Source organism: Eptatretus burgeri, chromosome 9 (assembly GCF_056783735.1).
Source record: "Eptatretus burgeri isolate ZD-2024b chromosome 9, Ebu_testis_v1, whole genome shotgun sequence".
NCBI classification, from domain to species: domain Eukaryota; kingdom Metazoa; phylum Chordata; class Myxini; order Myxiniformes; family Myxinidae; genus Eptatretus; species Eptatretus burgeri.
The window spans coordinates 86,898,439-86,910,208 of NC_140969.1; the positions used below are offsets into that span (position 1 = coordinate 86,898,439).

Sequence of the window (11,770 nt, forward strand, 5' to 3'; positions counted from 1 at the left end):
AGTTTTTAAAATGAGAGGTTCATTACTTCTTTATATTCAACTTACTGGCAAAGTTCAACCTGTTTACACATTTAATATACAGGTGATCTTTCCATACAGAGGAGAAATATAATTATGTTAATTCCAAATGGATACATACGTAAAAAGAATCATATCATATTTGAGTACATTTTACTTTGGGTTTAACATTTTCATTTTAATACCAAGTTTTAATCATCATCAATTTATTTATTTTATCACCCCCAAACCCATCATGATAAAATGTTTCTGCAGTGTGTTGCAAAGAATATCAAAAAAAGTTATCCAATTTTGATGAGTCTTGTTGGGTAGGTTCGGTAGGTTTCGTAGCCAAGAACGAAAGGATTTAATTTTAGTAAATGTAGGTCAAAGGTCAACATTAAAATTTTCTGCAGTGTCTCTTAAATGGCCAAGAGTGAACTTAGGTACTTGGGTCATTTGTAATCAAATGTAATAGAGTTGTTGCAAGTCTCGGAGAAAAGTAATTAAATACTGGTGGACATAGATCAAAGGTCAAGGTCACAATGGAGATCAAAGGTTTGGCAAAATTAGGTTGGAATGACATCCAACATACATCTTCATTGTAGATATACTGGGTTTTACATTTACCCTCAATGTCTATTTTGATATTAGTCTTGCAGACTTTCGGTCCTCTCTTGTCAAATAAATCATGGGATGATTTACATGCACATGATTGTAGATTGGAAAGCTGGCTTTCAACAGTTGTTGCAAGTCTCGGAGAAAAGTAATTAAATGCTGGTGGACATAGATCAAAGGTCAAGGTCACAATGGAGATCAAAGGTTTGGCAAAATTAGGTTACTTTAAAAGGGTATAGTTAAATAATATAACCAATGAATGAATCAGGATAAAACTTGGTGGACGTGTTGGTCATTAAGCATACATGTAAGTGGATATTTTGTGTTTTGCAAAATAGCTCAAAATAAATGTGTTTAACGACAGTATCAACTATAGCAAGGCATGCTCTAACAAGTACTGCTCCAGGTGTTTTTGACTCGAATGAGAATCGAAAATCAGAATCAGGGATCTGTCATGTCAGCATCGACAAATTACCTTGGAATCCCGTTTCCGTATCTTCTACAAGAGTTTGCCATTTGGCCAGTGTCATTTGAAAGATACTTCATGCAAATAATGTAAGTATGATGGGATATTAAAATGAAGCAAAATAGGATGAATATCTTAAACAAGAAAGATGCCATGCATAGCAAGATACTTGGGAAATCCAAATAAACAATCGTTGCCATGGAAACAGCAATTTGATAATTTGGAAAATTTGATCTATCAAGAGTTTTACTTGATGGAATGTTGTGAATAACAAATTTGGTTCATAAATTTACTAATTGAAGCCGAATTGGTGTTTTACATGTTTCAGATGACCTTGAGCTTTGACTAATTTAGACCAAATCTTTTTCACATATACCACACATACGTACAAATAAGCTGCTTCCGTTTCAATTTGATATGTTGAAAAGTTTTTGATAGATGTTATAATTATAAATTAACAAAAAGTCACATTTGATTATAATGGGGTGAAATTGTTGTCATGGAAACCGTTGACATATTCAAAATGGCTAAATTGATTGTTTTGATTTTTGGTGAACCAGGTCTGTGACCCAATATTCAAATACTGTTCAAATTTCAAGTGAATCGGATGAAAATTTATTGATGTGACCTTGACCTTTAATAAAGCTTTTATGTGACCTTGACCTTTAATGAAATAAACCTTTTGACCTCAAAAACAATATGCTTCTAGGTTTTGATTGGTAAACCAATTCAGTGACCCAATTTGCAAATTCTGTTTAAAATACCTGAGTACCCACCCATATGGTTTGCACATTACTTGCTAAACAATGAATAGTATGTAGCCTATGTTGCAAGAAGACTCTATAGATGTTTGTGTGGTGTGTGTCTGAAGGGGTCTAAAGAGTCTAAGTAGTCCACAGGGTCTATATGAGGTCTAAAAAGATCTAAAGGGAAGTTTTAAATAGTTGTTATGGCTAAGAAGGGTATAATGCGTTTAAAGGGTCTGAAGGGGTCTAAAGGTATAAAGGTCTAATTCTGAAAGGTACATTCCAATAGTACATAATTAATAGACGTGCTGACGGTCCAACTCACATTCAAACAATACGTAATTAATAGACATTTTCACATGAGTCGACTGAGGCTTTACCCCAATGAGGATTCACTGTCCACCCATGCTTTACGGTTTTATACATATAAATGTCAAGTCAATCAGATGAAAATTGACGATTTATGACCTTGCTCTTTTGATGTATTGACCTCAAAAACAATAGGCTTCTACCTTGTGACAACCTCAACCAGGTGGTTATGTTTCGTGGTTAAAAATGCGACCTGTAGGCGATTTAGTACTTGCTCCCAGCAATGATGCAACCAGCAGCCACACACAGGCTGCATACAAAATAATACTAGTGAATATTCGTGTCAGATTGGTGACCCATCCTGGATTGTAACCCCATCCAAGAAACAGCTTCAGTTGAACCGACGGTCTGTCTCGAACAGTGTTTCTCAACCTTTTTTGTCCCACGTCCCACTTTGATTTTCAAAAAAATCCTACGCCCCACCATGATTGGAGACACTACAGTAAATACTACATATGTATTCAAAAGGCTTTATTAAAACTTTATTGCAAATTTTATTAAATTGCTACAGTACTCACTTCAATGGGAGCCCTGCCCTTGACGGTGGCTGCAGATTTGTTTGATTCAAGGAACCAATTTTGTCAGGTTCAGCCTGAAATCACCACGTTTCATGATTTCCAGTCGATTTCTCTTAACTTGCAGCAAATCAGAAACAACACTAAATCCACGTTCGACTAAATAAGATGATGGAAAATTTATCAATACTTCCCAAAGTAATCGAGTTTGGGTATTTCTTTTTGCTCTCCTCAGACAGCCACATCATGGTTCCTTTGATCTTGAAAAGAGTTTTCACAGACTCATCTTGTTGCAACTCGCATAACATAGTGACGTAACAGCGTTGAATTGATCAAGGGCACGCCTTACTGGCGGATTGGCTAACAAGGGCACGGTGAAGCAGTTTTTAGTTATGACGCTATGAGGCATCAGTCGCAGCTTCAAAGTTTTGAAAATTTGAAAGTGCAAAGCTATGAAAGCGATCATATGTTGATTCATTAATTCTGAATCCTCATGCCCCACCTTGAGAAACACTGGTCTAGAGCATGGTGGATCGGTGTATAATGATAATTATTATTTAATCATGTTCTATCATGCAGATTCGTTTTGTATTGTACACCGCTCCTTCCCAATTACTTATCCAGGCGATGCGTGACAACATCGCCGGGCGCCGAATGAAGGGACGACTCAGTTTTCACCCAGTTTGTTTGTTTTCTTGTTTGTTTATCCGGGTGATATTTCAGCCATCCTTTGAGCTAGGAAGCTGAAATTTGGGGACAAAAGTGAAGATGTGCTTTGGCAAAAACAGTATTTTTTTTGTTTTTTGATTAATCAATTAATTGATTAATTACTTAATTATTATCGATTTATTAATTACTTATTTATTCTCTTTCTCATCTGGACAATATCTCAGGCACCCTTTTAGCTTGGAAATTGATGTTTGGACATCACAGTGAACAAGTGATTTGGCTATAAAGGGTATTTTTGACTTATTTATTGATCACTTAATCGATTGATTATTCATTTTTAGATTAATTACTTCATTTTCAAAAAGTTACAGATTTGGATGAAACTGGTAGATTTGGAATGCTTTTCCGCAACTGATTGAGAAATTAATTATTTTAAGAGTATTATTTATTTCTTTTAATGAGACAATTAATGAATTAATCACTCAGTTATTGTACACCGCTCCCTCCCAATTCCGACTCCATGTGCTGCAATGTGGCAGCGCCAGGCGCTCCGGTGATGTCACGCGCTGGAGGATTTGTTATTTACTTATTTAGCATCGGGGCAGTGTATTTTGAATGTACCGCCGCTACTTGTTGATTTATTGATTCATCAATTAATCGATTAATTATTTTCTTTCTGATGCTTGGCGTTGGCTTAATGGTTAGGCTGGTGGGCTTGGGATCTGAGGATCCTGAGTTCAAATCCCCCTTGGCTGTTGAATTAATACCAGGTGGGGTTGACTCTGCTTGTCATTCTTCTGAGGTTGGCAAAATTAGTGCCAGCTTGTTGGTATCCTGTGTTGGAGTGGAAACTTGTCCAGGATTGTTCCGACTAGCTTAGAAGACTGCTGAGGCAGCATCAACGCTCTACACAAAGTATTGTCCCGATGGATGGATTTTCTTTCTTGCTTTCCGGGTGATATTTCAGCCATCCTTTTAGCTCGGAAGCTGAAATTTGGGGAGAAAAGTGAAAATGTTCTTTGGCAAAAATGTTATTATTTATTTTAATTAAGCTATTGATCACTGAAATTAAGCAATTGATCAATCAACTTGTGCACACCACTCACTCCAAATCCGTCTCCATGTGCTGCATGGTGAATAAATATAATTTGTACATATTTTCCTCAGAAGTACATTTGTACACATAAACTAACTATCATTTGTACACATTCACCTCAGAAGTACACCGCTCCCTCCCAATTCCGTCTCGACGTTCTGCGTGGCGGCAATGTCGTGTGTTGGAGGATTTATTTATTTATTTGGCATGAGGGCAGTGTGATTTGAATATTTTAACTGCTACTTGTTTTCACTCTGTTTTACTTGGCGGAGATAGCCTGGTGTAGGTTTAGTGGTTAAGGTGGTGGCTCGGGATCCTAGGGTCTGAGTTCAAGCCCCGTTGGCTGCTGAATTAACACCAGGGGGTCGACTCAGCCTGTCATCCTTCTGAGGTCTGTGAAATGAGCACCAGTGTACTGGTAATAGGGGCACTGCATGAGCGGCATAGCTGTGCCCCAAACCAATGATGCAACCAGCAGCCAAAAAGGCAGCACACGATGGGGGGAACTTGGTGGAGCATTTCCAAAGTAGCTTGGCTGGCATTGAATCTTTATGTTAATGGTTCTATTACTCAAAACTATTAGAGGTTCTATGAAGAAATCACTTGCCTATTATAAAGATTGGGGTGGGGGGGGGGTGAAAGGTGAAATTTTCTTGTAATTTGATAGGTGCAAACTGTATGCTTGGGCAATTCAAAAACTTTCTAATCTACATTTTATTCCACCATCTCAAGATTTTGACTTTTCAATCTCAAAGGGAAGATTTCAAAATAGTTGTGCTGAATTCTGATTCACATTGCTTCTTCTTCCGACTGTGTAATGACCCCAATTATTCTCACATTCTTGTTGAGAAAGTTTTTAGTCGACGTCTTTCCCGAATCGGCTGGCCAGGACTGGTGCTCAACTGAAGGTGCAAGGATTTGTAATTGTTCAAGGTGCAAGGATTTGTAATTGTTCAAGGTGCCAGCGATAACTTTCGTCCTCTTCGTGAAATACACCGTGGTATCTTTAACATCCTCCGATGACCGGTGCTAGCAGGTCCTCCAGCTTAACGTCCTTTCGATGGATGACGCACACATCGATATGTCTGCGTCACCCTACATACATACGAAACATCAGGATGACAGCTTATATCCGCGTCGAGATTCTAACCTCGGCTCGACTGCTCAAAAGTGAGTGCGCATACCAGCAATCCATCCCGTCAGCCAATTAAATAATGCAAGGTTAAAAAAAACAACAAAAACAGGAACACTCCTCTATGATTACAGACTGATACAAACGTTATTTTTAACAGCAATAATTAAAAATAAAGGTACAGTGGAGTTAATAACCACATGAAGCTGTTGCTCCTTTTTGAAAAGATTTCACATCACATCCACAGTCTCCACACAGATTGGTTTTTGGTTGCTGCATGCCATCTATCCATGTTCAACTACACTCCAGCACGGAATAATATTTCATGTCTGATACATGTTTTATTGCTTGTTAGCCTCCAGTGTGAATGCAATGCAGTCAGCCTGTCAGCTCATGTATCACAGGCCGTCCATCACTCACGATGCTTGCGGTTTTTGGAGACATTAGTCGACTGTTGCACTATGTTTGTCTGGATCGGATGCAACACTTTATCCAAATTTCTTGATTTTAAGTGTTGTGACTATTACTATTAAAATTTAATTTTTATTCATGTGTATGCCATTTAGGATTAGATAAAGAAAAACAAAACAAAACAAAAAAACCCCGGAGGGACGGGGATGGTGTGACAGTTTCTCAAACTGCGTATCGACTCGATCCTCATCTTATGGGATTTTGCACAGCCACTTAATTTCAGATAAGATAGCCAGCTTAATGTCCACTCCTTATGATAGCTTGTTAAATAAAATATCATATGTGAATAACCAGGTGCCGGTGGTGTATTCCCATCTCCTCTTTATCAAACCAATATAGTGCTCATGGCAAGTTATGAACATTTCTGCAACTATGAACAAATCCTGTAGGAAGGTTGCCATGCCATCACAGTTTATGGAAGATTCTGCTGGACAGCCAGGGGGATCAATAAACACCAATCTTTTTCTTCTTTTGTATACAGTGCAGGTCTGCACGGTCATGTCATTGGCAGAGAGCATGGTTGTGCCACTGATGCAATGCCCCCTGTAGGTTAGGGCAGGAATTTGTAATTTGTTCAGGGTGCTGGCGATAGCTCACCGACTGTTTAGGAAGGACACTGTAGAATCTTTAACATCCATCAACTCATGCCAGCAGACAGGACTCCCATTTAACGTAAATCCGAGGGATGGCACACAGATTGATAAATCACCCTGCCTGTGAAACACAGGGATGACAGTTTATAGCTGGGTCAAGATACAAACCTAGGCCAGACAGCTTAGAGTTGAGTTTGCATACCTCTAAGTTTTACCAAAGCCTGGCGTTGGCTCAATGGTTAGGGTAGTGACTTGGGATCCAAGGGTCCTGAGTTCAAGCCCTGTTGGCCGCTGAATTAATACACACCAGGGGGTTGACTCAGCCTGTCATCCTTCCGAGGTCAGCAAATTGAGTAACAGCTTGCTGGGATAATTGAGCCATTTTCGAGTATCCTGCGACGGAGTGGCGACTTGTCCAGGATTGTGCACAACAGCCCAGGAAACTGCCTCGGCAGCACTGGCACTCTCTGTAGAGAGTATGGTTCCAATTATTATTATTATTATTATTATTATTGTTATTAAGTTTTACCGACTCCAACCACAAAATCACACAGTGCCTAACCAGGATATCCAATCCAATCCATCGGGACCATACTCTGTACAGAGCATTGGTGCTGCCAAAGCAGTTTTCTGGGCTATTGGGCACAATCCTGGATGGGTTGCCACTTCAACACAGAACACTCAAATGGCTCAATCATCCCAGCAAGCTGGTACTCATTTTGCCAACCTCAGAAGGATGACAGGCTGAGTCAACCACACCTGGTATTAATTCAACAGCCAAGTGGGATTCAAACTCAGGATGCTAGGATCCCAAACCCACTACCCTAACCATTCAGCCATCACCAGGCAGACAACCAGGAGTGTTGCTTCCATAGAACCAACTTTACGGAGAATTGTACCCATAATGTGAAACTAACATCATTTACTTTCTGGATATTTTAAAGCAAAATCCAATTAAAATGTCACTGCTGGCCTCACTCCTACCCTCTTGTCCCTCCGTTCTTTAGCACACCTTGATCGCACACATTCCAGAATCACACACCTGGTTACACTCCCAAATTCAAAGTTGATTGCTCACCTGTATTCCTTCATCCATCTATTCTTTCGTTTGTGGAAAACATGCCCTGAGTCTGTTTTCACGTCCCCCCCCTCTTCGGTCTTTCAAGAGTGCTGCCAATAATCACCTTGTGCTTTCTCACATACCCACCTCCCCCCCCTCCTCTTTCACTCACCCCATACTCTTCTACTCTCGCCTCTCTCATTTCGGCTATTCATCAACCCAACTTTTATTTGTTTCCCTGTTCACCTTTAAACCTGACACTCTATAAACCTGCTGCCCCTTTGTCATTTAGCTCCCCCAGGAATCTGGACTTCAGAATACAAAAAATGGACATATGATGGGAAAAAAAAATTACAGGTGAAAAAGGCCGATGGCGAAGATTATGTGGAGCAAGGGTTAACGTGAAATATTTCCAATCCAGACCTTTTCTGATTCCTTCCAGCTTTAATCTTTGACTATCATGTTAAGAATATAGTTTCTTACTGGTCTTAACTTCGAGCAGAATCGACCTGGGATCATTCCGCACTCATCTGGGAGCCGAAGTGCAACATTCTAGCCGTGATATGGATTGCAATAATTTTGTTTTTTGAAGGATTAAACCTCGAGTTGCCATTTTTCCTACCTGTGAAGATTATATCATGCAAATCCATTCAGGGGGGTTATCACAAAGCCCCAAAAAAGCACAGATTCTTCACACAAATTAGCAGCTCACTTCAATACTTTGCTTTTCAAAGGAATTTCAGAATTGATAAATAAATTATTTGGATAGCACAACACTCAACAATAGAAAGGCACATGGATTATTCAATCAATAGCACTTTTACCACTATGTTACACTCGCTTTTTGTTTGTCCATTGATGTTCGTTTCTGGTTCTTCCTGGTTTTCCTTTTTCAAATCCTCCATAAAATGTTTGAGACTGTATACAAGTAAGAATCCCATAATTACAGCTCATGAACTCGGATGCATGGGTCATGGTGAGAAAGGATCGTAATGGTATTTCTAAGGACACCAGACGTTTACAAGCTGTGAAGCAATGCAATATGAGGATAAATGATATGAACGTTAATTGTCGTTTTTTTTTTTCTCATTCACTTTACCTTTGCGTCACCCCACTCTTGCCTCTTCCTCCACCCACCCCACTCAAAGCATGCGTACAAGTACAAAGTGGCCCATTTGTCTTTCTGGCCCCACATGTATTTTTTAACTATTTAAAATTTTTCCATTAATATATTCTCGTGATCTCATGTGCTCAATACTCCACACACTGATCAAAAGTATAATCATTTGCGAATGTCATAGTCACCTACCTGCAATACAGGAACACAAAATGTTATATAAATCTGTGCATCTCAATTTCCAGACAAATATATGAATCAATCCCTGCAGTAAGCCTTGCACTGTGCTGCCCAAGATTCATCCTATCCTGAGCCTGGTGCTGGCTAAGCAGTTAGGTGGCTGTCATAAGATCCTACTGTAGGATCTTGATTTCAAGTCCCCTGCTTTTCCATTGAATTAACACCAAGTAGGGTTGACTCAGCCTGTCATCTTTCTGAAGTTGGCAAAATGAGTACCAGCATGCTGATAACAGGGGCATTGCATCAGTGGCACAGACATTCCCCCAGCCAATGATGCTACTTGCAGCCTTGTGCTGTACATGAAGAAGGAAGATCCTATCCTTACAAACGCACTATCATTTGGAGTGGTAGGGATGGTACCTTCTTCTTCGTTTGAATGCAGCACAAGGTTGTGAGGTAGCACCATTGGCTGAGGGCATGGCTCTGCTGCTGATGCAATGCCCACTGCTGGTAATGGTAGGAATTTGGAATTTGGTCATGGTGCTGGCAATAACTTGCCAACTTGTCGTGAAGGACACTGTGATCTCATGTGCTCCTTAACATCCACCAACAAATTCTGGCAGTTGGGGTGCCTGTCGAACATACATCTGAGGGACAGCACACATAATGATGAATCACCCTGCCTTGTAGCAACTGTTGTAGCAACTCTGAAGTTGCTGCTTAAATCCAGGAGAATGGTACCATCCCAGCGGAGGCTTTCATTTTGTCAAGCTCAAGGATGAGAGGGTAGCTAAGAAATTTGTGAACAGGCTGAGTGGAGATTTGGGGGAGGGGAGGGGGTGGGGTCTGGGTACTTTGGGGGATCCTGAAGAGTTGTGGAGTGCCTTCAAGATCATTGTCCGTGATGTCGCCGGTGGATGTCTTGGAACTCACCATCGGGCGAAGAATAATTTTGTCTCTCAAGGGACACTGGCTACCATTGACCAGAGTCGCAGGACCAGGCTGAATGGCAGAGCTGAGCTGTTCAGGTAGCTGAGGTGTAAAACTGTACGTGCGCTCAGGGTGGACAAGGAGGCCTATGTGCGAGGAATCTGTGAGGGGGTAGAGCATCACCTGTGGTCAAGTGATTCTCATCCTGCTTACAGGGGAATTCACACATTGTGTTCCTCCAAGACCTTCCCTCGGTGTATTGCAGTTAGAGCAGAGGGTGGTGGGCTCTTGACAGAGGAGTTTGAAGTGAAGGCCTGCTGTTCCGGTTACTTTGAGTGGCTGTACCAGGCTGATCCACCAGCTGTTGAGCAGGATGTTAAGGGTGTAGCTATCGCTTTTGCTGACCCTCCAATCAACTGTGATCCACCTTCCTTTGTGGAAACAGGCTGTGGTGAACCGGTTGAAATGGGGTAAAACTCCTGGGATCTGTGGCATCCATGCTGAACTTCTCAAGGCTGGTGGAAATGCTGCACTCGTGTCATTGCATGCAGGAATGTGCTCTGCCTGGAACACAAGTATCATCCCAACTGACTGGAAGAAGGGCCTTGTTATCCCTCTCTGGAAAGGGAAGGATGAGTGCCAAGACTGCAACAACTACCGAGGGGTGACGCTGCTCCCAGTGCCGGGCAAGGTCTTTGCTCGGATAATTCTTGATGGGGTTCGCCACCATCTGCTTGAGCATCAGCGTGCAGAGCAGTCATGCTTTACACCAAAGAGTTCAACGATTGACCGTATCCTTGCTCTTCGAATCCTCACTGAACACAGACGAGAGTTTCGGCAGTGGCTGCTTGCAGCCGATGTTGTGTCTGCAAAGCGTTTGATTCAGTGAATCGGGATGCCTTCTGGAGGATTCTTGGTCTGCATAGGGTGCCACCAAATCTGATCACTCTGATGTCTGAACTATACTCTGGTACTGAGAGAGCTGTGAGATGTGGTTATTTTCCAGTTGTTACTGGAGATTTCCAGTTGATACTGGAGTTGGCATGGGTGTGCACTGGCCCCCATACTTTTCAGCACTTGCATGGACTGGATTCCTGGGAAGATATTGGAGCGATCAAGCTGTGGTGAATTGTTTGGGAATGTCAAGATCTCTGACCTTGATTTCGCAGATTTTTTTATTCTGTATACCTTGTCAAGGCTCGTAAGAGAGCTAACACACAACACACAGCAAAGGGGGCATGAGACAAGAGGGACGGGAGCGGAGATGATAAAACAGTGGGGAACAGAGACATAAGGAGATCTGTGGAAGGGAGAGGGATGGGGTGGGGAACATGGAGAATACAAGATGGACGTTACAGGGACTTTCAGGAAGGAAAGCAGGCAGGGAATTTGAAGGAGGTGGGTTTGGGGTGGAATAAGGGGGTAGAAAAGATCGAGGAAAGACCACCAACCTGCCTGTGGGGAGAGAGTGAGAGGCCCAAAGACTCAGCCTCATCGCGGGAGATGCCAATGATCCGAAATGCCTTGGTTTCCACAGCGTGGAGCCGAGAAAGGTGGGAGGCAGGAGCACCAGCCCAAGGGGAGAGCAGTACTCCATCAGGCTGCAGACAAAAGCTTTGTATATGTTTAGGAGCTCAGGTGGGCCGAGGAAGGACTTTGCACGACGGAGGATTCCCAGTCGGCGACTGAGTTTGGAGGTCAGGTTGGAAATGTGGCTTTTTTCAGGAAAGATCATGGCAGATCGTGAGACCCAGAATCTTGAAAGAAAGGACTTCTTCCAAAGGATTGTTGAGACAGCAGATGGGGGGGGG

The 11,770-nt window shown here is 41.8% G+C and overlaps 1 protein-coding gene across 5 annotated transcripts in view; it reads left to right on the forward strand.

The window, feature by feature from the left end:
* Window positions 1–11,770, forward strand: part of LOC147020545 (leucine-rich repeat and fibronectin type-III domain-containing protein 4-like) — a 365,929-nt gene that overhangs the window by 20,007 nt on the left and 334,152 nt on the right. The gene's annotated exons all lie outside the window — the stretch shown is intronic.